We start from the raw sequence: 6,661 nt of genomic DNA, 5'->3' as shown, positions 1-6,661 counted from the left end.
GGTCAGGTTAGGCAGCACAGGATCGGAGTCGGGGATGTAGCGGTGGGTCAGTACAGGCAGCAAGAAATCAAAGTCAATTGTGGAACCAGGGTCACAACAGGAAATATCAGCACAGGGCATAGGAACAAAGTTTTCTCTAGGGCACTAGGCACGAAGATCTGGCGGGGTGTACAGGGAGAGGCTGGCTTATGAAGGATTCTGGGAACCAATGGTGCACTGGCCCTTACAATTTACAGGAGCTGGCGCACGCACGCCCTAGGAGGCAGGGACATGCGCGTCTGACCGGCGTGCCAAACAGGAACGCGGGCGTGTAAGGAAGATGGTGGGGGTCCTAGGCAGCGAAGAGGGGCACGGGTGCACCTGTGACTTGGGACATGGGTCACAGGAGCACCCGTGACATTAACTTTTTATAATAATTACCTTTAGGAGTAACCCAAGTAAGGTATTTTGGGAAGAATATATCAAAGGACTCAGAAAATAATTATAATATTCCATAAAATATATCTAACAACCCCCTTTTAAAAATAGTAAAGACTTGGAGTTGACGCAGGTAGGGAAAAGTTTGTTTTGAATCAAGGTAATGGAACTTTTTTGACAAAATGCAAATATAAAGCAGTATGACATTTTTGTATTGGTAATGGACATTATGTAAAGAGCTGTATTGCTTACAAGGTGCTTCTGTCTTGAAATGCAGCCTGGGGTTTAGTCACCCAATATTAATGCAAATCTGACTTTTTGAATCCTTCATCCCTACGGTATCCGAAGTTAATTTTAAATGGAAAGTCTATAAAATTCAGAATGAAAAAAGAATTAATATACCGTATTTTTCGGCCTATAAGGCGCACCTCTAATAAATGTCTGCTAAGACATCTAGGTTCATATATAAGGTGCACTGGAGTATAAGGTGCAGGATCAAATGCAGTACCTAAAAATGACCAGCAGGTGGCAGACCTGTGCACAGTTCTAGCAGCTACACTTCCCGGGAAACTTGTCTTCAGCGTGTCAGAGAGCTCCGATCTCAGAGGTATGGGCTGCTGGGGGTTAATGCAGGGCGATGCAGCAGGGGTTAAGCGGTCTCCCTCTGCCCCTTCTCCTTCCCTCCTCAGCCAGGGTGTTATTCCTGTGGGGTTCCCTGTGGCCCTTCTCTTTCCCCTGTTACAGGGCTGGCAGGTATGGGGGATTGGTTACTGATGATAATGATTGCCTCGTGGTCGGCACTATGGCGGCTCCGGTCTCTCCGTGCTAGGGGAGGGCAGGATGTGCACAATGTTAGTCGTGGTGCCAGGGCACTTCAGGAGCTAGGGACCCTGTATACTGTGTGGGAAGGTGCTTGATTTCTGAGAAAATTAAAGGATTTTTGGTGCGCCTTATAGGCCGAAAAATATGGTAAAGTAGTATGTCTATCAGCAGTCCAGAGTAAAACTGTTAGCACACACTTAATATTTTGATGATGAGTGTTGCGAAAGCTGTTCAGCATATGTCATTTCCATCACTACTTTCACTGCTGTGTGGATAAATTGATCTGGCATGTGCAAATAATCTGGTGGATTAAATAGTTACAAGCACAAAGGTATCTGGGTGCGTCCAGACAGTCAGGTGACGTTAAAGGTTTGATAAATGTAGATGATATGTTGCAACAACAAGAAAAAATTTAGCACTACTCCGAACTCTTCAAACTCCTCAAACACTTGATACGTTTCATGGGAAACACGTATCGGGTCAGCATACACTGCCTTTGGTTGGTAACTATTTACTGCTCTACTGTTGTGTGACATTCCTTAATTTGATGGAAGGTGTTGGTTTACTACTTTATATTCCCTTTATGGGACCTATTTGGTTATACTATATTTAATTTATAGCTTATCATAGCTGAGATTCTCAGCTCTTGCAATTGCGCCAAAATCCGATCGCGTGCGCCAAATTCCCGTCGGAATTTGGCGCAAGAACGGAAAAAATCGGGAAACCCGGCGAAAGTGCGGCCGTGGAGCCCTTAGTAAATGAGCCCCTATGTGTCCATAAGCTGTAATAGGTTCAGTGAAAAATCACTGATGTGAAAAGAAACACGAATGTGAAACCACACCAAGGGCACGTTCACACATTCAGTTTTTCAGATGCAGTTTTCAAAGCCAAAAGCAGAGGCTGATCACCATGAGTGAGAACACATCATTGAGCAGTGCAGCTCCTCCTTTTTTTTTCACTCCACTTTTTTCACCTTCCCATCTGAAAAATGAAACATTTGAACGCACCCTCAGGCTATTATTAAAATGTGACGATCGTTTGGTGTGTTTTAAACCCATGTTTTTAAGATAATTTACCAATAAAAATGGACTTTGAAGAGACATGAGGCGTAGTGCTGGATCTTTCCTTGTTTGTGCATGTCTCTTCAGCCTTGAGCCTTCCGTGCACCATCTGGTACTCCAGAAAGCTGAGGTCCAGTGAGCTGGTGCTTGGATTTGAAAGGTATGTGGATGAGTTCAAACAGTTGGAGAATGTGAAATTATTACATTTAGCTACAAACATGATATTGACGGGTACACTTCTTATACTAAAAGACAGAGAAACATCAGTCACAAAGTTGATATTTTATAGGATAGAGCAACAAAAAGTAGCTAATATTTGTGAACTGTAAAGAAAATGATACATTATTTTGCAAATTTTTGCTACCTTATAAAACTGAAAGCTTTTGGGTGCAGAAGCATGCTTGTGTATTCTTGTCTGTCTTGTTGTACTCTGATACCCCCTAAATCAGTGATGGCTAACCTATGGCACTGGTGCCAGAGGTGGCACTCGGAGCCCTTTCTGTGGGCACCCGGGCCATCACCAGAGATGTCTTCCTGCAGTCCCAGACAGCCCAGTACTTGCTGTGCACAGAGGTATTTTAAAGTGACAGCTCTACCTGGGACTATTTTCTGCTTTATTGGTGTCCTCAGGGGCTGGTATCAATGAAAACTGTGACAGAAAAGGAAGTATAAATCACTAATTAAATTTCTGTGTTGGCACTGTGCGATAAATAAGCGGGTCTTTGTTGTAGTTTGGGCACTCGGCCTCTAAAAGGTTTGCCATCACTGCCCTAAATAATATCTATCATGTTGCCTTTATAACTACAGCTGTAATGTGAAGGCCTCAGTGGTTTGTTTGAGGACATTGGTGTACAAACAGCATCATGAAAACCAATGAACACATCAGGGATAAAGTTGTGACAGGGTATTTTCCAGGGTTATGTAAAGATAAATAAATAAACCCAAGTTGTGAAGATCTCACATAGTACTATCGATGAAAAGGAGAAAAAGAGAGGGTTGGCACTCACCACGTATTTAAAATATATATTCTTTATTTCTTTAAACCATGAAAGACTGCATGCACCGCAGGGAGAAGAGCATAGTTACACAGGAGCGTTTATAGGGACGAATCGTTTTGCGCGCCTATAGGCAAGATGAAGCGCTAGATGTGCGAAACGATTTGTCTCTATAAACGCTCCTGTGTAACTATGCTCTTCTCACTGCGATGCATGCAGTCTTTTATAGTGTAAAGAAATAAAGAATATATACAGGCGGTCCCCTACTTAAGGACACCCGACTTACAGACAACCCATAGTTACAGACGGACCCCTCTGCCCACTGTGATCTCTGGTGAAGCTCTCTAAATGCTTTACCATAGTCCCAGACTGCAATGATCAGCTGTAAGGTGTCTGTAATGAAGATTTATTGATAATTCTTGGTCCAATTACAGCAAAAATTTTGAAACTCCAATTGTCACTGGGGCAAAAGAAAAAAATTTGTCTAGAACTTCAATTATAAAATATACAGTTTCGACTTACATACAAATTCAACTTAAGAACAAACCTCCAGACCCTATCTTGTATGTAACCCGGGGACTGCCTGTATTTTAAATACGTGGTGAGTGCCAACCTTTCTTCTTTTCATTGACAGTATATAAATACTCTGTTCTGTGTCATACCTACGTTTGAGCACCACCACCTGCACATATTTATATGTTACACCTCTCCAGTAAGAAGAATTGGCTACCAGAGACTTAGATATGCTCCACTTGCTATAAAAAAAGGTCTAAGAAGCAGTACCCTCTTCTCTTTTGACAGTCTCAAATAGTACTGTTCCATCTATCAGCCTGACATGGAAGGAGAAATGTACAACAACTAACACAACAAGACGAGATGCAGCCAAGACGAACAGGGGTTTTTTCGGTGCAGTTGCAGAGATCCATGGCTCAGGTGGAAAAATCTGTTCACAATACAACTATTATGTCAGGATTCGAGATGTGTGGACCACCGTGGGAGGTGGTACTAGCCGACACCTGGGACTGGAATCTAAGTGGCACCTGCTCTTCACCAGAGCGCACCACAAAGCGGGATGGTCTTGCTGTGGCAGGATACCACCAGGTCGTTCCACAGGCGCGACTATCCCGCGGTGGCAGCCATGCTCGAGGTACCTTAGCGAAAGACAGTCTCGGGGTCAGGTCCACACACTGGGTCAGGGCAGGCGGCAGAGATGCAACATCAAGTCAGGCAGATGGAAACTGGAACACAGGAACACGGGATACAGGAACGCAGGACACGGGAACACAGGAGCAGGAACACACAGGAACACAGCAACACAAGAATACGGCAACACTGGAACATGGCAACACAGGACTCAGGAGCAGGAACTCAAGAACACACAGCAACGCAGGAATATTGCTGGGGAGCTTTCACTAAGAAGTAGGTGCAAAGATCTGCCAGGGAAGGAAGGCGCTGATTGATAAAGGTGGAGGTGTTCAGTCAGCGCACCAATCAGCGGTGCACTGGCCCTATAAATTTCCTACAGACGGCGCTTGCACGCCATGGGGGAAGGGACATGCGCACACGGCGATCTGCTGGTGAGCAGGAGCCAGGAGAGACAAGTCCAGAGGAGCGGCAACAGCGGGGGCACATGGAGGAACACGGGTGTGCCCGAGATCCGAGACAGGTATTGCGGGAGCACCCATGACATATTAGCTGTGTATTTCTTTATGAAAGAGTGGCAAGGAGTTGCCAAATGCAAGACAAATGCCTTCTTGTGCTTTATTACATGAGGGCATATACATGGGCTGACAGTTTGACCTTTTCCCGGGATTTATTCATAGCAAACTTGAGTTGTCTGTAACAATATTGGCAAATATGTCATGAAAGCAGAACTACACAGCCCATCATATAAGATTTTATAGTTTATAGCCTTGTTCACTGGATTCTAGTCACATATAACTCCAGTATACAGTCTTCTCTGCTTAAATGGGAAGAAGCCAATCATCTTAACCTCCCATTCCACAATATGACTGTAATTGTAAGCCAGAAGACCCACCTCTTCTTTACCCTGATTCATATTTTTTTAGTTACTAAGGAAATTCCAGCTTCCATGCTAATAACTTCCTTGTTACTTAATACATCTATCGTGGTCATTGTTATTGCACAGTTGTAATTATTATTTTCCAATGGTATATTGCAGCTTGATGTTCTTACTCTCACATTGAAAATTGCCTAATAAATGAACTATATACATATAATGCTATGGCTTTTCAGTGTAAAACAGCTCCCCTTCCCATGAGTTCTCCGTCATCTTATCATAGGTGATATGTCACGGGTGGTCCCGCGACCCACATCGCGGGTCGCGGGCTCACCCGTGCCGCCCTGCCCCCGCCAGCGCATCTCACCCGTCCCGGCTCCTGGCTCGCTCCCCTCCGCTGTGCGCGCGCGGCACCCATTTATTCATAAGCCTGCCTCTTCCTGTTTCCCTTGCCGGATCTTTGTGCCTCATAGCCTTAGAGAAAGCTTCCTAGCGATTATTCCTGCGTTCCTGTGTATTCCTGCGTTCCTGTGTATTCCTGCGTTCCTGTGTATTCCTGCGTTCCTGTGTGTTCCCGCTCCTGTGTCCTGTGTTACCCGAGCTCCTCTGTGTTGCTGTGTTCCCGTTCCCACCTGCCTGGACCTCCTGTTGCTGACCCCGGACTTGGACCTGACGTTGCACCTCTGCCGCCTGCCCTGACCCTGTGCCTGGACCTGTCTACGAGATTGTCATCCGCTAAGGTACCTCGACCTCGGCTGCCACCCAGGGCTAGTCACACCTGGGAACGACCTAGTGGTATCCTGCCGCAGCAAGTCCAACCCGCTTTGCCGCGAGCTCTGGTGAATACCAGGTGCCGCTAGGCTCCGGTTCCGGGTGTTGGCTAGTTACATCTCCCGCGGTGGTCCAGAGGATCCACTGATCCTAACATGATAAATGTTGCTCATGGGACAACTCCTAAAAGTTGTGTCCTTTATTATTATCTTTCTTTAATAACTATATTAAAATGGTATTGGCAACATAAAAGAAAGTTTAGCTGGATGGGATTGCACCTAGTTTTTTTTTTACTGTCCGAGGCAGTATGGCGCCCACCCTCCCTTAATCAAAAAGCTAAAGAATTTGGTAACTTGCAAGGTCAAATATTTACAGTCATTCCAAACATTCATCAATTTGCCATTAGAAGCCTATTCACAGACTCTATTTTATGCCCAGTTCACACCTCTGCCCACAAGGGGAATGTTTACCAGGAGAATTATAATATGGGTACCAGGGTATAATGCCCTGGTAAACTTTTTTACACGTGGCCAACCCCTTCAATGGTTGGAAGCCCACCTGTGCTGTAGTCAGGA

This window comes from Engystomops pustulosus, chromosome 2, assembly GCF_040894005.1.
Source record: "Engystomops pustulosus chromosome 2, aEngPut4.maternal, whole genome shotgun sequence".
Lineage (NCBI taxonomy): Eukaryota > Metazoa > Chordata > Amphibia > Anura > Leptodactylidae > Engystomops > Engystomops pustulosus.
Note: the sequence above shows the minus strand (reverse complement) of the source record.